General features: G+C 42.5%; 1 long non-coding RNA gene across 3 annotated transcripts in view; it reads left to right on the top strand.

The window, feature by feature from the left end:
* LOC123020074 overlaps window positions 1-21,800 on the top strand; it is a 53,746-nt gene extending 31,946 nt beyond the window's left edge. For 2 of the 3 annotated variants that reach the window (XR_006414022.1, XR_006414023.1), the window contains exons 5-6: window positions 18,666-18,827; window positions 19,335-21,800. This is a non-coding gene — a long non-coding RNA (uncharacterized LOC123020074). Of the gene's footprint in view, window positions 1-356; window positions 479-18,665; window positions 18,828-19,334 lie in introns of those variants that run through there. The other variant, XR_006414024.1, reaches the window with a different exon arrangement.
* The last annotated feature ends 1,212 nt before the right edge of the window (window positions 21,801-23,012 follow it).

Genomic DNA, 23,012 nt, shown 5'->3' with positions numbered 1-23,012 from the left:
GTGTGTGTGTGTGTGTGTGTGTGTGTGAGAGAGAGAGAGAGAGAGAGAGAGAGAGAGAGAGAGAGAGAGAGAGAGAGAGAGAGAACTTTGGAATCTATAATCCTCCACATTCCCATGATTCTTTTGGGAAAACAGCCCTCTTTGAACAATCCCTTGAAACAGCTAAAATCAATGGAAAATCCCTGTTTGGCTGCATTTCAACAAGTGCTTTTATCCCAACTTTGGTGAAGTTCCACTTGTCAGAGGATTTTAAAGGTGCCCAGCATTGGTTCATCCTGCAGTTCACATGCATATGAACTGTCTGTGCAATGAGAGGAAACAATTTAGAAATAGTCTATCCCTTGCTGTTCACACAGATATCTAAAGTCACATTAGTCCAGAAGTGACATTCAAGAGAAACAAGCGTGGAGCTTCACAACCAACTCTTCCTTTCCTTGTGGTCAAGCACACAAGCCAAGACAAGACACACCAGAACTCAGCTAGACTCCATCATTCAGGTGAACTTCCACTGACTGTTGGGAGTGAAAAAGACAGCTCCTCTTGGTGCACATTCTTAAGGCCTGCTGGCTGGACTTCAGAGGAGGGGTGGGGGAGGAGGAAAAGCAGGTATGTGGGCCAATTCCAGATGCTGAGATGAGAGAAGTGGAGACGCTTAACTCAAGGCCAGACTGCCCATGCTCCCCTGAGAATAAATAAAATGTACAGTTAGTGGGGGGAGTCTTGGAGGAGGGAAGTTTCTCAGACAAAGATAAGGCAGATACAGACTTCTGCTCTTGACTCTGTGATGTAATGTTGGCAGAGATGAGTGGCCCAATTAGAGGGAATACAGAGAGAAGGTATGTTCATTTCCAAAGGGAGGAGGCCCAGGGATGAGACCCAGGCATGCTCCTAAGAAAAGTTCTTGGAGACCAACTCTAGATTGGGTTCAATGAACCACTCTGTGCATGCTCAGAGATTCATTCTGGGTGTTTGTGCTTCTGGAAAATGCTTTGGCCAATAAATAACAATTTGCAGGAAAGGTTTGTGGTTTTGAATGTGCAAAGGGAGGAATCCTAGCTCATGACACTGACACAGTGAGCCTTCTTAGATGCCCTCCTGCTTAAGAGAAGCCAGTGGATGACCTGGCCAGAGTCATTCTAGAAGGTTCTTTGTTTAGAAGCTGTAGTCATGCAGCTCATCAGATGGGACAGTGAAGAACAGTTCCTGACAGGGTGAATCAGAGGAAAGGTGCCTTGGATCAGATTCTTTTGCACATCCGCACCAAACTGTTCCATTTGTTAACAACTCTGGATGGCCCACATCTCTTAATTAATTCATTTTAATTAATTCCATTGTATAATTTATGATGTGCTGCATCACAAATGGCAACACTCGTGTCTTCACTTTCACCATGGTTGTAGACTGTTTTCACACCCAGATTTAGAGGTTGCTTTTCCAACCTAAAAACCCATCCTAACAATTTTAGGAATCTCTTCACATAGAAAGAGCTTTACATTCAGGAATGTTTTGCCAGTCCTGTTTTCCATTTTGGACAGACAGAAATGACACAGACAGAGCGTAATTCTGTGCTTAATTCAAGATGTGGGCACAAAAATGGACATACAGAGTGGTATTATGAGGTGGTCTGAAGTTTATTCCCTTTATTTCTTGTTTAAGAAAATAAAACTGCCTGAAGCACAGCTGAGCAATAATTTTTTCCTTCTTAAAATAACTAAAAGTTGTCTTTCCTCTTCAGTTTTATAAAATGAACCTCTCTATGCCTGTTTAATGTGCAAAGATTCATTTCACCCTGGGAATCTTATTTATTTATTAACTTTCTATCCTGCCTTCCCTCCAAACAGACATTGTTCCCTTAAGGCAACTAACAATAATTAAATGTAGATTAAAGGAAAAATCATTGGCTAAACATAACATGCACAATTAAATACACAATTAAAGCACAACAATAAAAGACATACAGCCATATCTTATACTGTTGCCACACTTCTGCTCGCTCTGTTTTTCCAGTGGAATCTGCTGGTACCACAATAGGAAGCAGTGGTTCCTAAAACCACCCACAAAATTAGCAGAGACACTTGTGTCCGTGCAATGCAAGATACTGTTCATAGACAGCAGAAGGCCACTTCTTCTTACATATGGACTAAATTACCCTCCATTCACTGAGTTTCATTTGGGAATTCTCCCATCCAATTTAGTGACCAGATTCTTGAATGAACTGTCAATTAAGAACCAAAGGAGGAACACATATTGCTAAGTTAAAGTTTGGGGGGAAAAGTACAGATAAATTTGAAAAGGATATGGCTGATCTAATTCAGGTAATTATGTCTAACATTGTTACTGCAAGACTGACACTGGGATGAATCATGGATTATAGCAAATTCAGTCTGACAGGAGCAGGTCTAATAGTTTTATCAATGCCATGGTTTGCCTTTAATTTTGAATAACCTGCTCCTTGCATGTGGCTATTGCTAAAAAGTTCACCCCGTGAGTCTAATGCCACCTGATTAAGGAAGTGGTGAATATGTGCTTTGTTTTCTTTCTCAAGCAGGGAGAAAAAACTTAATTCTGGGGCATGCTGGGAAATGCAGGACTTTTTTCTAGCTCAACATGCAACATAGGATCGTGTTCCTAAGCAATGGGCACGAGAATAAACAAATAAACAGTGGGTATGTTCAAAGCGATTCCGAGTGGCTATAAATTATGCACTTGATATGAAAAGCAGCGAGAGGGAGGAGTTTTTGGGCTCAGCATTAGCATACAGCAGGGACTCTGCAGTGCAGACAGCAATCATATGTTCTCTCAGAGCGCATTACAAAGGTCAGACTGTCACACCACAATTGGTTTTAGTGCCTACTCATGCATCAAGCCATCAAACTGGCTACATGCTCCCTTGCTCGGTCAGTCCTAGAAGGTGCTTTGGCTCCATCGCTCACTTCTCCGTCAGCAATGCAAATGCCCCTAATTTGAGATAACTCAAATGACAAAAGAAGAGTTCAAGCAGCTACTTGCTTATTCTATAGATGTGCTCTTTTCACACAGGGCACAGATGGAAGACACATAACATTAGTTTTATGTGCCACTTCTCATTCTGAATCTCATCGGATATTTTGCTAGATACAGTGGCTCCTGGGAGAGGCCCTGCTCTGTCATAGATGACAGGGATGTTCACCCACGTTTCCCTAAAGATAGAACAAGTAGCACTAAGGACCAGTGGAGACAACATCAGCTATCTCCTGGTCTGATTCAATATGACTATTTGTTTGTGTATAGAAACCTTATTATTGCATTATTTAAAGCTGGATTCAGGTTCAAGCCAGGCTTACTCATCCTTAGCATAGACCCATTGCTAGAAATGCAACTTAGGTTAATCATGATCACTTTAAGTCCCATTGCTTTCAGTGGGTCTTCTCTATGACTGAATCTGGTTCAACCCTAAGGTGGTCAACATTGGGTGGTCCAGTGTTTCGGATTACAGTTCTCTAGCTGGCATAGGAAAAGGTGAAGGATGATACCAGCTGTAACCTGAAAACATCTGGAGGGTCAGAAGTTGCCCAGTCTTGCTTTGGAAGGGGCACAAATGACTCAGGCAATGAACTGGCCTAACTCATATAAGTCTGGATGCTGCAATAAATCTCAGCTGGCAGAATGTATGTGTCTCAATGACTGAATGGAAAACTGTGCAGCTGTAATATTTTGGTTTTTGGATCCACAGTGGAGTCTTTTTAGCTGGTGCCTTGAACAAAGCCATACTCACAGGGCCCAGTAAAAGGTTTTCATGCTGGATATATTTACTATTTATTTTATATATACCCTGCCTTTTTCCTGCACGTAAGTTGAGGTGGCTGACATAATCTTCCTCCTCTTCTCTACTTTATCCCAGCAATATTCCTGTGAGGTAGGTTAGGTTGAGAGTCAGTGATTGGCCCCAAAACACCCAATGAGTTTCCTGGCCATGAGGGGACTGGAACCCAGATTTCCAGAGTATCAGTCCAGCGCTCTAAGCACTGTGCCACACTGGTTCTCATCAAGTTAGATATCCTTGTTATATTTATCTACATTCTCTTCTTGGATTCTAGACTAGATGCATTTCTAATTTAGAAATGAAGCTTCCCTTGAGGAGAGATGACTTGAGGGTACAATTCTGAGCTCCTTGCTAGAAAGGCAGAATAAAGGTGAATGCAATCGAAGCTGGACTTGGTGCCCTCTATGTGGAATGTTTTGGACTGCAGCTCTCATGCTCACTGGGAATGATGGGATTGCCATGCAACACATCTGGAGGATGGACCCCAGGTTGGCAATGGCTGATCTAAGGTTTTCTGACTTGAAAGGGAGTCTTAAATTGTGTAACATCACAGTTATCTCAAATTCAAAGAAGTATGTTGCAGCTTGGAGCCCACCACCACCTTGTAATTAGTCTTTCATGCAAGCTGGCTATCCTTTGGCACACTTTCCATTAGGGTTTCAATAAAGCTCCCCACTGTCTGTCCCTGTTCAGTTCGTGGACTTCCTCTTATGCTCAACCCCACCTCAGAAAGTGCACCAAGCCAAGAGGAAGTCTTGGAACTCCTCTCAAACTTCAGTTGTGCAACCAGCAACCTTCTTCTGTTTCACATGAATCAAAAACAAAAGCTACAAGTCACGTTTATGGAAGACAGATGCCACTTGTGCAGTGCTTGAGCAGGCTTGATTCCTGGAGGGTGTTTGTGTGAACAGTGTATTCGGCAGGATGTTGGACTCACAGCTGCAAGGAAGCTGTCCTGAGTCCAGGGAGCTGAAGCCCAGGAATCCAATGGATTTCCCAGACATTCCTGCCTCCCATGGCTTCCATTTCATGGTGGAGTCCAAGACAGTTTCTCAAATTTCCAAATGTTCTGCTGGCACAAAAGGAGAGCCTTCCTTTGCACACAATACTGAGCTAAACAGACCAATAGCAAGCCCTGATCTGGGGGGGCTGGAGGCATCCCCCCCCCCCCCGCACACACACACCAGTGGGATCAAAGTCTGATGATCTGACTACATATAAGATAGCTCTGCGTACACCTAAAAACTTGGAATGGCTCAGAGCCAGCACAGGGAAGGAGTCCTCATGTTGCCTTGTGTCAAACAGGGAAAACGTCCATCATTCCTTGGGAAAATTGTAACCAACTGTGCCAGAAAGCATGTGAGCAGCAAGTGGGTGGTTGGAGGACATTATGAAGCTGGACTTGTCACACTTACTATACTTCCTGCTTTTGGATCCTTTTTCATTTGTCCTTCATGCTTTTGAACAAGGACTAGAAACCCCTTTGAGAAATATAAAAGCAGAAGCACCGCCCAAACAGAATTGAATCAGTGATGGTGCTCAGGTACAGGAACACATGCAATCCTCACTTTGGAATTGGCCTAAAGTTTTGTAGAGCTCTCCATAGAGAGTTGTTATACATTTCAGCTGCGGATGGTGTTGAGTCCTTGGACAGTGGATTCTTGTCCATGTTTTCATTTCCATAGTACTGCAAGGCCTCTCCTCTTATTGTGTTCTTTTGATAAGGAAGTGTTGTTGATGTACTATGTGAAACTACTCTTTCCTGTCCACCAAAGCATGAAGTGAGCACCATTAAAGAACCCACCTTCCTATCAATCATACTGTGTATCAGTAGGGTATTTTTTTTCTTGGTCTCCTGCCATATCCTGTCCTCATATGACCTTTATGCTGAGAGAGCTAAGCCATCCCATCCATAACTGCAGAAGACAAGCTGAACTTTTCCAGCGAGACAAATATTTTTCTAGGGCAGTCTATAAAGAGCGTGTGTTATATATTCTAAGAATGCATTGCCTTGTCTTTGCTATTTTTAAGTGCACCTTAGGAAGCTATGATAATTACTGTGTTCATCAGCTGTAGTAATTGGAGGCAAGAATGTTCACACAAGATAGAGAACACATTGCTATAGCAACCCTGTCAGTGATAACAGCATAGGTAATTTGGGGGAAAAGGGTTCCCCGGCTAGAGATCCCGGGCACCTGCAGGTATAAAGGATGTTTCCACCCACTGTTTTCTTGAACCGTCTCTCCTAAGAGTGAGATGCTGGGGGAAAATGATTGATAATAAATCAAAGGTAGACTTGGAAGAGCTGCTTTTGCCACATAACTCAGCAGACTGGACATTCTCAGCACTGCAGCTGAGAGGCTTTTCAGACAGAAGCACAGGCAGTGTGAAGGGACGGCCCTGTAGGGCTGCAGCACCCCATCTTCCATTTGGAGTGCCAAGTCCCTGAATGGCCATCTGCCCCAGCACCCTGCTGAGCAGAGGCACTCGTCGAAATAAAGACCCAGGAGCCTGGTGAGCTCTGTTGCCCCCGATCCCCCTGGATGAGCTGGCTTTTTCCTACTAGTGCGTCACCTCATCTTGCCTTCCTCCAAATTTTATCCCAAGATTTTTCTCCCCCCCCCCCGAAATCAAATGCCCTCTGCTCCCCTGCACACCCCCTTTTATGAGGACAGGCTTCTTTAACACATGCAAACACAGACTTCACAATGAAAAATTTTTGCAGTTGCTTTTCCCCTGTGGGCCTTAGGCCCAACTCACTGCAGTACCTGGCACCACCTCATGGGAGAAGGGAGGGCTGGATAAAAATTTTCCTATGTTCCAGGCTGCTTGATGGTAGGAAGGGAAGTTACTGCATCAGTGCAGAATTACCCATTACTCAGTATTCAGGTGGCATTGCTTTTACAAATTCTTAATGGCCCATTGACACAGCTAGAATAGTATCAAGCAGGGTTGGGAGGGCAGGCTTTGCCCAGACAAAAACACATTTATCTAACTCCTTGCTTCTTATAGACGCTGATGTGTCCAGTTCTAAAATGTGCAAATAGATGGATGTTCTCCAGTCACTCTCATAACAGGAGCACTGGAGTCATCCGATGAAACTGGCAAGAGATTCAGGACAGACAAGATGTGGTGGCAGCTGCTAGGTTAAATGGCTTTAAACGCTATTGATGTACCATTAGGAGATCAATGGCTATTAGTCATGATGGCCATATGCTATTTCATGATTGGACCAAACACATTCGAGAATTTGTTTCCGTTCACAGATCACCCACAGTGGCATGTTCATAATTCTGACCACTAGCATAACCAGTACATTTTGGGGGGGAGGGGGAAGGGGCGGGGGGGAGAAATGGTCACATGTTAGCCAAAATTCCTTGAAAAGTGTGTGTATTTTTCAGAGCATATTTCCATGTTTTAGTCAGTTGGGTGGGGAAAATGAGCATCTTTTTAAAAGTACACGCAGCAATGCACATGTGCACATGGTTTACATCCAATAAGTGCATTTTCCCCATTTGGCCGAGCCCAAAAAATAGATCAAAAACGAAAATGGGAACAATGCAAAATGATTTATTATTTATTTTATTACTCTGCCACCCAAAAGTCAAAGCACTCTAGGCAGTTAATACTAATTAAAACATCACATGAATAAATACCACAGAGAACTTAAAAATATAAAACTACAGTATAAAATAAAAATCATAAGCAAATGGAACCTAGCAGACAGGACAAGATTTAAAATAGCTTAAAACTTCATTTTGGAGAATTGGGATGAGCTTGAAACTGCCTGATTCTTTCATCTCTAGATTAGAGGTAGCATGTCTCTGAAGCAACAGTGAGAAAGGGCTGTTGCCCTTGTATTAAGCATCTGGTTGGCCAGTATGGAAACCGAACGCAGGACGAGACAGGCCTTTGGTACGATCCTAGCAGGCACTTCCTTTGTTCCTCTTTTCCTGCTCTTTCCTCAAAGCACGCAACAGGTATGGATAATTGTAAATCAGGTTATGCAGACAGAGACTTTCTTTGACTGGCAGCTTTCCAGTGTCTGTGGCAGTGGAATTTCCCACCTGCACAAGCTGGTAATTTTTTTTCCTGGGGCTTGCCAGTAATATCTTTTGGAATTTCTACAAAGGCAATTCTTCAAGTATCTTAATGTGTTAGTAAAGTTTGTGTTTACTGAAACCGAAAGCTATTCCCACTGCATGGTGTCCAGAGGAGGGCAACCAGGATGCAGAGGACTCTGAAAGCCAGGTCATGTAAGGGACATTTGAAAGTGATGAGTATGTTATCGCAGAGAAGAGAGGATTAAGCTGGGGCTTAATGGCTGTCTTTAGCTATTGGAAGACTTGTTGCGTAGAAGATGAAACAGACTTGTGCTCGGCTGATCCAGAGGGTGGGAAATATACCAGTGAGCTCCAAATATATGAAAAGTGCAGATTTCAGCTTAATGTGAGAATAAATATCCTAATGACAATTGCAACTAGACAGTGGAAGAGATAGTCTCAACAGGTGGTAAGGTCACCTGCACTGAAAGTATTGGGTTTGACCCCTTAGTGATGTTGTACTCGTGTCCTGCCTTGGGTTTGGTTTAGAATTGTTCCAGCTCCTGGTTGTGAGGGTCCCTGGGCAGCCGTCCTTCACCTGTGGCTCCTACTGTCCATCCTTTATGGCACCCTTGTGTCCTGCTTGCTTGACAGGTGGATGAGCAGTGAACAAGTAGGCAGCGTTTCTCCTCCTCACCATCACCATCATCTGCCCAAGATGATGGTGACGGTGAGGAGAAGCCAGTGAACCAATAGGCTGCACTGTGATGAGGAACAATTTCAGGGGGGTCTTTTCATTGCCTTTGTCAGGTACCCAGCCATCCCTACCCTTGGCATCAGTCCTAGTTTAGATAACCTCAAAAGTCTCTTCCGATTTGAAACATCTGTGACTTTTCGGTTTAAGGGAGGATTCACATTGCCATAAGGATGTCAGAACATAAGAAAAGCCATGCTGGATCAGACAAAAGGTCCATCTAATACAACATTCTGAACCTACAGCAGCAACCCAGCTGCCCACAGGAAGGTCTTCTCAAACGCCAGCGTGTAGTGATCTGTTCTTATATTGATATTGCAGGCTGCAGTTACTTCTCTTAGAAGCAAGATTTTGCCTCAAGCAAGCCATTAATCTCTCTTTCTCTCTCTTATGTGCTTAGTGCCTCTGGCTTCCAACAAAGCAGGCATTGTTATTATTATGCAAGATCCTATCATCTTTGTGAACTGCTCAGAGAACATTAGCCAATGGGCAGTATAGAAATGCAATACATGAAATGAAGTTAGGGTTAGGTCTGTGAACCCAAAGAACTGTGAAAGTCCCATACAGTAGCTTATCATTAGAGACTCAGATCTTTGTATCCTTACACTTCTGCATGCTCTCTCTCTCTCTCTCTCTCTCTCTCTCTCTCTCTCTCTCTCTCTCTCTCTCTCTCTCTCTCTCGACAGGAGATATATACATTATTTTGGTTTACATGGGAATCCCTTCCCCACCCAGCATTTTATGGGTAGGGAAATTTTGTTTATAGGTAAGTTTTCCTTCTGCCAGAAAGATTTGTTCCATAAATGTGAAGAGCTTTCCTGAGCAGTCTTCTTTTTGCTACCTTCTCATTTTCCCAGACATTGTAGTCTTCCAATTTCTGTTGCTTGCAAATCTGTTAATGCATCTTGAATTGTGCACAGCTACAGTACTAGACTTTATTTTGGCTTTTATTTTACATAGTTGTTTCACATTTTATATTATGTCTTATCATGCTGTACTTCATGTATGCTTAGTTGTTGTGCATTGCCCACAGTAGGCTATAAGGTGGTAGAGAAATGTTATAAATAAAATAGTTCACTAAGTTTAGCCTAAAAGAATCCGCAGAAAGAACTTCAGGCCTACAGGCCAGATCTTGTCCTTTGAGAGTCCCAGTATAACATTCAGGGTTTCCCAGATAGCCATATGCCTTCCTCAGGTCCACCACTTCACCCAGCCACCAACCTTTGGTGCTTTCCTGGCTTTTGTGACATTTTCCCTCCATTCTGAAGGGTTGAATGTCATCTCCTGAAGCTTGATTACTAGCACTAAGATCTTCAAGTTGAAATATACTGGCATTTTGGTCCTACCTCTTTTGTCTTCAGCCCCACCCAGAACTGAGAGCATCTCTGCAATGGCTTTTGGACATTGGGCTGAAAGAGGTCCAACATGTCTAGTCTTTGTGCTGTGGTTTAAGTCAGTGGTGCCCTGGCAATGTAATCCTATATATGCTTAATGAGAAGTAAGTCTTTATTGGGGTTTGCTCACTGTAGGTCAATGCTACTGAAGGAACAGATGCTCCATACTTCTTTTAACAGCTTCTTGATTTAACAAATCATTGATTAACACATCCCCCCTGCCCCTCCCACAAACAAATCTCATTATAGTAGGAAATACCCAGTTATTGATTTCGTCTTACCATGTGGCTCCTAAGGCACACAGCATGCTGGAAGTTGTAAGCCTTTTTCTTTGCCTAAACTTGCACCTGTTCACATCAGTGTGGCTCAATTCACATATGATGCTTTTGTTGGTAATAGAGAAATAGCCTAGCTGTTGTATATGAAGATGATACAAGTATGTTTTGTCAGGAAAACACTCTCATTAGGAAATTGCTGCCCATTTCAGAGAACACACACCCAGCAAAGTGAAGATTTCACTCTCTTCGCACGTATATTTGTATCCATGGGGGTAAAATAGCCTCCACTCACTTCTGGTTTCCTCAAAGGACATTATCTTCCCAGTGTGTATATGTTATTGAGTCTGTGCATAAGCACAGTTGGCCCACTGAAGACCAGAGATTGGCACAGGGAAAGGGGGGATGAATGAGAGACCTCCTCCTTCCCCCCCTGCAATTTCCATGACGAGGGAGAAATGGGGTGCTTTCTTTCCAATGCAAATGCCAGCATCAAAATAAGTATTTTCTACATGCAGCCAATCTGGAAAGGATTGAGTTCCTTGCTTATGCCTTCTCTGATCTCATTAATTATCCCCCTCAACACTTGTGCACACACATCAAGTGATGCAATTTGCATTTTAAAAACACTTCATTTTAAACGCAGTGATGCCAAGTCTATTTGACCCTATGCAAGGAGCGTGATTATGTGCTCCCTCAGCAGTTTTGCTTAAGGTTCCATTTTCTCTAGGAATGGGGTTTTATCTGTCCTGTATCCAAACACATGCAGCTGTGTGCAGTTGCCTCTAATCTGGCACTTCAGTTAAGCTGCAATACTAAATTCACTTACCGAGGAGTTAGACCCATTGAGTTCGGTGAGTCTTACCTCTACGTTAGCTCATCTCAGATTGCATTGTTACTGAAGTGCTTTATGTGAATGCCTTTCATTCATCAATTTAGTATTAATAATGCGTAATTAGGGGATAATTTAATAATCCATAATGTTGATGGGATGGAGAAATTCCAGCACAGTTCTTTCATTTCTTCTCCTCTTTGTAAATTATCTGTTAATGAGTGTCTTAGTTAGTTATAAAACAAATTGCCACATATATTAATAGGCAATCTATTGTCTTCTGACAATGGGATGGCCTTTTGTTCAAGTGAGGAACTGAAAGAATAATTATGAGAAAAGGCAAACCCTTTTGGAAGGGTTGATTGATTCCTTCCCCCTTTTAAACTCACATAAGAGTACATTTTAATCCCTTTTAACCTCTACTGCCATAAGCTTGGCATTGTTGAACTCTTGACACACGGAGGCAGGAACCGGAGATAGATCATCTCAGGTCCATTGGTCTGGGGCAAGTCATTCTTCAGACCAAGAGATTCCACTGGGCAAAGCCTTAGAAATATGTCATTTTTAATCTAGGCTACAGGAGTTTTTCCATATGTCTAACAGAGTCAGGATTTCTCTCAGTGTCCTTTTCAGGGAGAATCACACCTCAACCTTCTGTTTCTTTTGGTTTCTCATTTGTAAAATAAAAAAACATGAATAGTTAGCTTCTCAGCAAGGGGTTTAGAAATAGGGATGGGAAAACTGGGGATGCTCAAGGTTGCTGAAATTCACTTTGAAGCTTGCTTTAGCTTGTTCCTGTTTTTTTTGTTTTTTGTTTTTTTGTTGCCTGGTTTTTAGTTTGTTCAATGGGGAAAGTGTAGATTTCTGTGCTTAATTTTCAAAAGTGTGTCCCTTTCTTCCATTTATTAAAGGATGTGCGCACACACACACACACACGGATATATTAAAATGAATAATTCGGAATGTGCATTTTAAAATGCAGCTTTCAAAAGTTATTGTAAATTTGGGAATACGCAAACTTTTTTGGAATGAAATGTGTTCCTGTTTGTGGCTTCGGCGAATGGGGCGGCATAAAAATGTTTTAATAAATAAATAAATAAATAAATAAATAAATAAATAAAATCTGAATGGGGCAATTTGGAATGAAACAACATTCATGTACATCCTTAGAGCTGAGAGATGATGGCAATTGTAGGTCAAAACATTTGAAGGGCCATGTGTGCCCATCCAGATGTGAGTGGATGAATACAAAAGACTCTCAAATGCTGTTATCGATGAAAACAGGGATTACCTTGTAATTGTGGATTACGTGAGACCACCACGTGAGATTTCAGTTTTGCTATTCTCAAATAAAAGTTATTGTAGGGATGCTCTGTGGAACTTCAGACTGGTGTAACAGAGCCTTGTGCTTTGGAGGGCCCCTGGTCTCTGCCCAATTTGTGTCTCTGACTGGAGAAAGAGACTGTGACACTGAGGGTGAATCTAGACATTTGCTTGATGAGTCACATACAGCTACATATCTTGTGTTTCTTTATTAAGTTACAGAACTGCAGGGAGAGGAAGAGATCCTTAACAAAAAACCTGCAGGGGGACAGGAAGGAAGGCATCTCTCCCCCAACTAGAACCAGCATTTTTATTGATCATTCATTACATTTAAATTCCACATTCCCCCCTCTTGCAATAAACCCAAGGTGTCTTTCATCATCCTACTCCCCTCTATTTTATCCTTACGACGACAACTTTGACAGAAAGGCTAAGCTGAGAGTCTCTGATGGGTTTAAAGTCACCTATCACTTACTTTCATGACTAAGTGGTGAGCAGAACCCAGAACCCAGTCACAGTCCAGTGCTGTAGTCACACTGCCTTTCTCTGTGCAGCTAATGGGAAGCCTCTCCCCACCCCGCTCAGTGTCCTTGCTCCTTCCTGCTACATTTAATGTGATTCTCTGACAAGTTTTGAGAAAGCCCTTAGAAAGCATCCTCCTGGGATGAAGAGAATGGTGTCCCATGGGTGCTGGAATGTAAGTACAGCTGGGGCTGGTGCCCCATTTATTCCATCTCTGGTGGGAGTACTTGTGCATTTACCAGATTAGGAAGCAAATGGAGAGAAATGTGCACAAATGTAGGGGTTGTGAAGTAAATCGAGAATTCCAGGTAAAGGTGAAATTTGTCCCCTCCGTGACTTCCCATCCATTACATTTGCATACGTTTCTGTATTATTTTTTTAAAGTGGCTGTTGCGGAGCTCCAATAAGCACAGCTGCAAGTTCTCTAAAAAGGAGCCATGAGAAGTGTCAATATTTCCTGGAGGTGCTGCAGACTCAGGGAAGTGTTGGAAAGGTGGAGGATACAGAGAACTGTCACTTCAGCACTGGAAACTAAGAGGATTACATTCCTTTGGTGCACCTTTTTTTGTCTCTTTTCCCCTCTTTGCAGGTGATTTTCCACTTACAACTTGGCAATTTAACCCTGGCAACTGAGTACAAATTTGCCTCTATGCAGGGTTGCCTTGTCAATTTGCTACATGCTTGACTTTGCTGAAACAGACAAGGAAGTTGACGAGGCAAGACTATAAATGTCAGACAACTATGAGAGTGCACTTGTGCACTTGTGGAAGACCAACAAAAGTTATAATAATAAGAAAAACTTCAAACACAGTTGGGTGATTATTGAGGAGCAATGTTGTTTTTTAGGAATCCCAATTGCATTTTTGTGGCTCTGGAAGAAAAGGGAAAATGTGATAGCAAATGAAAAGGAGAAGCAGTTGGAGAGTGGGGAGATAAGATGGGTTCTGCTGGGACACTGGCATATGCAGTGGTGACATGTGGAGGACTGAAGGGGAAGGAGAGGAGAGAACAAGCCAGAATAATGCCTATACCTTGACTTGTTTAGTCAACTACTAGTCCAGTGTAGTTGACTTGCAGTGCCACAATGACATGGAAATACTTTCTATATTATTTGCATTTAATTGCCATTGTAACAAATTCCAGGGGTCTGGACACCTTTATTTGTTGCAACAAAACTAACAAAGAGTCTTATAGTATCTTATAGACTTACAAATCTATGCTTTTTGTGGGCACTTCCTACTAGTATCTGATGAAGGGGGGAGTGTCTACAAAAGTGTATGCCAAAATGAATGTGTTGTCCCTAAAGCTTCCACAAGAATCTTTGTTGGGTTTTACTGCCTAATGAAAACAATGGGGCTGAAGTTCCTGCTTAGCTTGTCCCATTGGTTTCAGTGAAGTATAAGTGCAGTTAATGTAGATTGGAGCCAATTCATAGGTAACACCTAGTTTCATCTGAAGAAAGAAATTCCATTAGACTTCAACTGTGGTTCAATAATCGTGCCCTAGCAAAGTTCATTTATGCCTTTTAGGCCCATCTGAATTGTTGGGCTTTCTTACAAAGCTCATTAAAATATTTCACAACTCTGGCATGTGGCCAAGAAACCTGCTGCAACAACTTGGCCTGAATGAATTAACCCAGAAGGGGGAAAGGATTATATTAGGCTCCAAGTTCTCAGAACACTTCATGATCCCACGAGAACGAAAGGCTTGCATATCACTAGGTGTTCTGTGTAAGTTGTTCATGTTGCAATCCTTTGCCCAATGGGAGTAAGTCCCATTCAACTCAGGAAGCCTTACCTCTGAGTAGACATGTACAGAGTTGTGTACATCTGAAGAATAAAGTAGAAGAATTCAGTTATTAGCAGTTATTACCTGCTCCTCAACCATGGCTTGCAAAGCAAAGTATGAAAAAAATACAGTGACTTAGATCTAGACATAGCAGTACTTAGAACAGACTGATTAACATCAGTGGGACTTTATTTAGTCTACTTGTCTATGCCACAATCTGTATCCAACCTACCTTCAGATAAAAGGCCCATCAGATCAATTCCTTTGCCTTTATCTGTTGATTGTCCAAGGACTGATACTCAGAGAATACAGATCTCCACTTTGGCAAGCCTGAAGGCCACTTTTTCTTCAATGCAAATAATGAAGGTACAGTTCACAGCTGAAAAGCAGCCTGTTGAAGGTGCCTGACCCTTTCTTTGCTCCTGCTGCCTTTTCTTTCCAGACTTGCCCTAAATGATCTCTCTCTCTCTCTCTCTCTCTCTCTCTCTCTCTCTCTCTCTCTCTCTCTCTCTCTCAGGTTTTTATATGCCATCCCATTACTAAAAATGTCTCTGGGTGGCTTCTGAACCAAAAAACCAGAATGTATTCCCACAGTTGTCCAGTTAATAATATATCTGGGATCTCCCACTAGGGAGAAAGTGGCATGGGGAGGAAGAGAAGAAAAGCTGAAAAAGAGATCTAGCAGGGAAGGAAATCTAGAAGGTTTTTCTCTAAGAAGTGAAAGTCATGATATCACTCTATAAGTACCTCAGGCTGTCAGGATCTCTTCTTGCTGATGCCAGAGTGTAGGACATGGAATAATAATTCAAGTTGTGACAACCCAGATTCAGGCTGGACATCAAGAAAAGCTTCCTCACTGTCAGAGCAATATGGCAGTGGAACCAGCTGCCTAGAGAGGTGGTGGGCTCTCCCACACTGGAGACATTCAAAAAGAAACTGGACGGCCATCTGAGTGGGATGGTGTAAAGTGGTGTCCTGCAACAACAGACAGTTGGACCCAATGGCCTTCATGGCCCCTTCCAACTCTACTATTCTTAGTGCTCTCCTTTCACTCCACATTAGTCCCTGATGCACATTAGCTGCTGAAAATGTAGTCTTCCCCTACCTGATGCTTTCCAGATGTTTCAGACTATAACTGTTTAGCCATTGGACCTACTGGCTGGGCTTGGCAGGATTCGTAGAGCTAAGCTTCTGGAAGGCAGCATGTTGGAGAAGGCTAGTTTGGATCACCCTTAGAAGAGATATGCCTTCATTGCATGTATAGTCATGTTTGTTTGTTTCATTTATTACTCCCTTCTATGCACACTTCTTCTAATTACATGCTGTGAAATTCATCCAATGAAAGTTACCTTAGATATTTTGTTAAATAATGGGATAACCAGTGTGGCGTAGTGGTTAAGAGCATGGGACCGGGACTCAGACGATCTGGGTTCCAGTCCCCGCTCAGCCATGGAGCCAACTGGGTGACTTTGGGCCAGTCACAGACTCTCGGCCCAACCTACCTCACAGGGTTGTTGTTGTGGGGATAAGATGGAGGAGGAGAATGATGTGATGTAAGCTGCCTTGAGCCCTTTGTAGGAAAAAGGCGGGCTATAAATCGAAAAATAAAATAAAATAAAATAAATAAATAACCATGTATCTTTGACAACACAGTGGAAAACAACCTGGTTTACTTGTGCTTTGTAAAATCAAGGAATAAGCAAAGTCCTTAAAACATTTTTTTTTGCAGGATCCAATATCACTTAAGGCCAACTCCTAAAGCTTCCTTGCTAGGTTTTTGTTAAGCACAAAGGCTTTTGGATTAAAGACTACTATCCATTTTTAACAACACGTGCCAAGCTTTGTATGTGATTTTCATGCATCTCTGTAGCATAATATGTGGCCAGCGTTTACATGTGGGCATTCTTAACCCACTATGCCAGTGTAATTTCATGATTTTATGTTGGGTGGTCATGGCATATCTCGTTTCTTATATAAGTTACTGAGATATACCATGGTCAAGCAGAAGCATTATTTCAATTGGTTATACATTTATATATAGGTGCAATGCCACATGCCCCAACTGCTGTGGCATATAATTCTACAAATAAATAATTAAATGTCTGTAAATTATAATTGTGTATTTGACTACATCTCAAGTAAATGTGCATCCTATGGAAAATGAGTTTGCCGTGCTTCTGTGCTATATACACAAAACAAAAGAATGGTGCGAAGTCCGCTTCTTAAAAAAATGTATTTATGCTTGAAATTCTTATGCTGTATATCAGGGGTGGCCAAAGCAAGGCTTGAGAGCTGCATGCACTCTTTGAATTTATTTTGCGGCTCTCTGCTTACTGCTACAGGTGCCTACTTGCTGCTTGCAGCCCCCCCCAGCACCTCTGCCTGCAGGCACCTGCTTGCTGCCCACTGATCACTGCCCAGGAGGACCTGCTTGTGGCTTTTGAACATCTGACTTTTACTGTATGTGACTCTTGAGCAAGTCTGGACACCGCTGCAGTATATTAATCCAAATCAGAGAGATGTGAAATCAATTGATTTAGTTGTCCAGTTTCCAGTCTTGGAAATATATGCTAATTTTGGCATAGAATAAATGATCTCTTGCACACACGCTCCAGTCCAAAAAGGTGCATTTCTTATCATACATTTTGTGGGGACTTTGCACATTTTCAAAAGTACAGATTTGCACACGCATGTGTGTGCATCTTTGGCAAATGGAAAAATCCAATTCTGTCAATGAAAGAAAGACAGAATTGCAAGGAACTTGACCATGCATGAATGTAGACAGAACAGATTTAAGAAAATCCCTAGATCCCCCAAGCATTCATTCTGCTGCTGAGCTCTGCCTCCTCTCTACAGAATTACACCTTTGAAAAAAATCTAAACCAACTTTCCAAAAGTCCCTCTTACAACTCTTCCTTGAAAGTTCCCTCTGCCCACAGCCTGGATCACATATATGGTGATAATAGTGTGCAGAAATCAGTCCATGTTAAGCAGGAAGCTCTCCTAATGTCATCATTAAAGTGATTAACTTCAATTGGATCATTCCATGACCTCAGGTATGTTCCTTTTCCATCCTGTTCCTAGGAAAGCAGCAGTTTGAGAGCAAGAGAAAATTCCTCTCCCCGTTGTCCTAAAATGTCTTCCTAGAAAATGTTGATGGAGATTAAATAGAGGCAGAACTGTCTTTGGATAATCTATATCTGGCTTATTGCTTGTGATCTAATTAATCCACATCCAGACTGATCTTTTTGTCCACCAACTAGACCAGCTCTTCCCAAACTGCAGCCCTCCAGATTCTTTGACTGCAGCTCCTATCACCTTTGATTATTGCTCATGCCAGCGGGACTGGTGGCAGTCTAAAACATCTGAAGGGCACTAGGTTGGGGAAAGGCTGCTCTAACCACTAAACTTCATGCCAGCCCTGCAAAAGTGGTGGTCTGCCGACCAGAATGGCATCCAGTCGCCACATGTATATACCAAGTAGGAGCATGGCCAGTTTCTCATTTGCTCCCCATCAACTGGCTGGCTGCCACCTGGCAGACCAGAGAAGACGTGGCTGGTGGGCTGCTTTCAGTGGGTGGTAGGAATTTGGTTGTCCTTGCATTCCAAAGGCATCTGGTAATAGCCCCTCCCACCCGGATTGCTGACGGGGATCAGGATGCAGAAAGGGCCCCTCTGTGTTGCGGATGTCAGAGCACACAGAATGAATGGTTCATGCTGGTGACTAAAGACTATTACATAAAGTTTCCATTCTGTGAATAACAAGAGTATGGTATGGCGCGAAGCAGGGTTGCAAACAGATTTCAGAAATATAAACTCTGAGCACTTAATTCTAAACATATCCTGTGCCAAATGTTCTAGTACGGCCACCGCACAGCACTCCTAGACAGATGGAGCTCATTTTTCTCTTGTTCTCTCCGTCTTTTAAACAGATGGCAAATCTGTTCATGGGATCTACGTAGAGTCACTTGCATTGCATTGGAAATAAGCGCAGAAAGAATTTTGCCAGACCAAGTTCGCCATCCTGCACTTTTTGAAGATAAGGTGACTCATAATCTTTGCTAGGGTTTCAGGGGACCTCTCTTCCATTAAGTGTAAGTAATGGGTTCTTTCTGTATCAGGAATTAACCACTGGGCATTTTGATATCTACTTGTCTGATGGAGAAAACAGAGGCCTTGGAGATTGCACTGAAAGTCAGATTAGAGCTCAGACGCCCCTCTGCTTTGCACTTAGGATCTTGGGCAGCTATTTTCCTTTGCCTTTTCAGTTTTCCTCCTGGAAAGTGGGTGTTTCATGATAGACCCCACTTACCATAGTAGTCAGTGACCTGTTTCAAATGACATACCAACCCAGGACCTGGATCACCTATGGTGGGTTATTGTATTGTGTAACCCCAACACAGTTTCTGCAAGATGGCTTATTTTTCTACAAATAATTCATGGCTTGTTTTAGGGTTGTTAATACCCATGGTGGATTGCTGTGTCATCTGAATCCAGCAGGCTGTTTTATCGTAGGCTGCTGGGAATGGCTGGAGACTTGCCCAGTGAAAGCACCAAAAACCCTTCCAACTCCTCACAATCTCACTTGTGTTTCTTCTCAGTGTCTTCTCTGAGAATCTAAGGACTCTGAAGACTAAGGCTAAGAATCTGACGACTCTAAGAATCGTAACTATCACAATGTGATAGTCAGCAATGGAAGGAGGCAACAAGCAGGAAACAGCGGGGAGCTGAAAGCAGCTAGACAGAAGCTACATTGCCCACTGGGTGTTGATACTTCAGTGTAAAGTGAAGTTTCCCTAGTGTGAAGTAGCAACAGAGGGAGGTGACAAGGAAGAAGGTGATGTGGAAGCAGATGTGGCTGGAGAAGGAGTGGATACTTTTACTTCAGTACTAAGTGAAGCAGTCTTCAAAGGCAAGTTCTGAAATGGAGAGTAAAATTGACATTGACAAGAGAGGAATACTAGTATTCTGGGCTAAATCACTGAGAATTGATCTTCCACAACAACAAAATTCCTTGGAAATAAACAAACACATAGCTAGAGAAATTAAGTCCATTTAGTGATCCAGTATGAGGATAAGATGGAGATTCCCTCTGTAGCTGAAAGCCCAGCAGACAAATTCCAAAAGGTTGCTGACACAGGGACTGATGCAAGAAAAGTTCTGTTGCAATGGTGTCTGGGATAGTTGCCAGAACTGGTGGGATGAGTTATGAGTAACGAGGGGAGAGACAAGGCATGGAAAGTATGACCCTCCTTCAGAAGTACCATGTGTTGTTCAGCAAACAGTCAACAGATGGGATGGTGGCTTATCGGTAGGGTATTGATGTATGAGCTTGCCTCTTCTGCGAAGTAAGCTGTCTCTGCCTACCTGGCACTTATTTTGCAAAACTGTCCACAGCACGATCTCCAAATTTTAGATGTACCCAGCAGCCAAAAAGGGTTAAGGGCTTCTGAACAAGGTGTTCTCTTGTGCATGAAATCTATGCATTGTAATAAATAGCCATCAGGGAAGGAAGAGCAATGCCAACTGAAGTGAGAACAGGTTGCTTTTATCTTCTCTCTCCAGTGCAAGAGAAAGAAACTTGTCTCCCCACTCTGGTCCACATCTAGGATCCTTGGAGAAAAAGTTCCCAATGACTCCAATAGAAACTTGGAGCCTTGATGTTCTAGCCTTGATGGGGATGGTGGTGAACTGACATTCTAGTTTTGGGCATGCCAGGGAAGGAATGGAAAATGTTTGCCTCCTAACGTGCTTTAATGAAGAAACATGCTCATACATAGGTGAATCAAGAGGCCTGGTTGGGTCCTTCATTTAGTAGCTGAACTGTGACCCTAGTGTGGGAAATAAAGATACTTTTAAGATCCAGATCAACCCCCTCATCCTACATTAGAGTAAAAATGGGAAATGGAAAAAAAAGTGTAACTGCTAAAGTAATGTTTGTATTGGTCTTGAGTACATGTACATACACATACACATTTACTTATTTGTTTATTAAATCTGTATCCTGCCCATTAGCCAAAATGGCTTTCTGGGTGGGTTACAAAATATACTATAATAATAATAACAACAACATACACAGAGTATTTTGGGGAGCTTGTTCTTACCAAAGCAGGAAACTGTCTCTAAAACATTTCCCATATTCTCAGGTAAAGGTAGCTCCTTCTCCAACTTCTTTTGTGATTGTTGCCTGAATGATTCACAACTAACTAACAGGTAAACCTGTTGCACAAGTCTGGTTTGTTTTTCAGACTTCTTCACCAACCTGGCTAAGAACCTGCTCAAACTTATGGGAAAGCAGTTTGGTAGTTTCATCTGGAACTGGTTTAGGAGTCTGACATCAGAAACCTGACTGTACTTGCACATTCAAAAAGCCCACAGCATTACCAGAACTATACGTGTGAGGACTGGTAACTATTTATTTATTTACTATCCTGCCTTTTTAACTCCAAGGAATTCAAGGTGTCTTACACAATCCTCTTCCTCTTCTGCATGAGTGAAATGGTGTAGCATGGTGTTCTGCACCAGCCAGGGGTTGGACCCGATGTTCTCCTTGGCCCCTTCCAAACTTACTGTTCTCAACAAGCTTGTGAAATAGACTAGGGTGAGAATTAGTGACTTACCCAAAGCTTCTTGGCTGGTGAGCTCCATGGACAAATGGGGGCTGAAACTGGACCCCCTGAATCCCCATCTGACACTCAAGCAACTAAACCACCCTGGCTCTCACCATTACAAGTTGTGGTAGGTCAGAAGTGGGTATGGAATGGGGAAGGAGAGAGAGCATGACTGAGAGCATGCCCGACTTCTATTGCCATGGACGTTTAATAGGGACAGACAAAAGGGTCAGGGGGAGAACGAGTGAGAATTGCCACAGCTTTTTGATATCCTACTTTAGAGGTGCATGGAAATCACTGGTATGAGGGTTGCCCAACTCCTAAAGGATCCCCACTCTTGCTGCAGGATTACCCACTGTTATTGCCAATATTTATTTATTTATTTATTTATTTATTTAAAACATTTCTATGCCACCCCCATCACAACAAAGCCTCGGGGCGGCTCAAAAAGAATACATAAAACATACATAAATAATAATAATATAGCAATTAAAAGAAGAAAAACAACAACAACAACAACAACAACATTAAAAAACCCCTGGTGCATTCTCGGCTAAAAATTTTAAAAGCCTAATTAATACAATAATTTAGCAATTAAAATAAGTTTTAAATAAAAAGGTCTTAGCCTGGCACCGAAAAACAAGTAACGATATCTCTCACTCCATGGAGAAAAAGGCTCATCTGGTGAGGGTTTATTCATGCAACTCTGAGCCGTTTCTTAGCACAGAGAAAGCAGAAAAGGGCAGGAAGGTGCTGATGTCTACCTTAAGTCCTGCTTCTGTGGACCTGCTCTAAGAAAGACTACATTTGGATGCAGCTCAGGTCCAGCACAGCTGGCACCTTTATGGCTGTCCTCAGTTGTGTGGCTGTCCCTCTGCCTCCAGACTTCTGCCTGACAGTCATGCCTCAGCTCTTCTCTCCAAAGGCTACTCTGGGAGCCTTCATCTCCTTACTTGTAGACACTTTCCTCACTTGCTCTCAGTTTTTGGATCAGCTTCCTGGTCTTGTGGTTGCCCTTCTTCCTGGTTGATGTCTTTCTCAGGCTCCCAGCTGGTCACAAAGATGGTTCCTGACAGCTGTCCCTCAAGCAAAACTCCCCAGGTGAACTACTTCATGGACACATCATATTGATGTATCTCTTGTCAGGCCTCAAATAAAAGACAGACTTTTTCTCTTTTACTATTAACCCCTACATTCATTAAAAGGAAATACAATAGTTAAGCTTTTAATTCACAAAAAGTCAGGTTCTTTAAATGTTCCATTTGTAAATTGCCCAGTTTTGGATACCGCACTTTGCCTCTGCAGTTTACCACAGCTTCTGGTTCCTTCATCCACGTATGTTTTCCATCTCTTACCAATGCACAGGTTGGGCTGATCAAATCTTGCAAGAAAGCAAACTTGATGCTCTGGTGAACAGTCATGTATCAAGATCCTTTTGTGCAGTGTGTCCTGGTGTGCAGAAGCACATTTGTATACCAGTAAAATACAACATGGAAGGACCGTTGATGCAATTGCATATCTACAGTAGCAACAAGATTGCTTGATGCAGCATTTTATCAATGCAGCCATGTGCCACAGTCACATGAAGCAGGGGAAAGATGCACCTGAATGGAAAGAACAAAAAGTTTCAGTAATTTGTCTGCACTGCAGTTTCAGAATTAATTTGAG

This window comes from Varanus komodoensis, unplaced genomic scaffold, assembly GCF_004798865.1.
Source record: "Varanus komodoensis strain SLA01 unplaced genomic scaffold, ASM479886v1 scaffold13_3, whole genome shotgun sequence".
NCBI lineage: Eukaryota > Metazoa > Chordata > Lepidosauria > Squamata > Varanidae > Varanus > Varanus komodoensis.
Note: the sequence above shows the minus strand (reverse complement) of the source record. Positions and strands in the feature narration are given on the sequence as shown.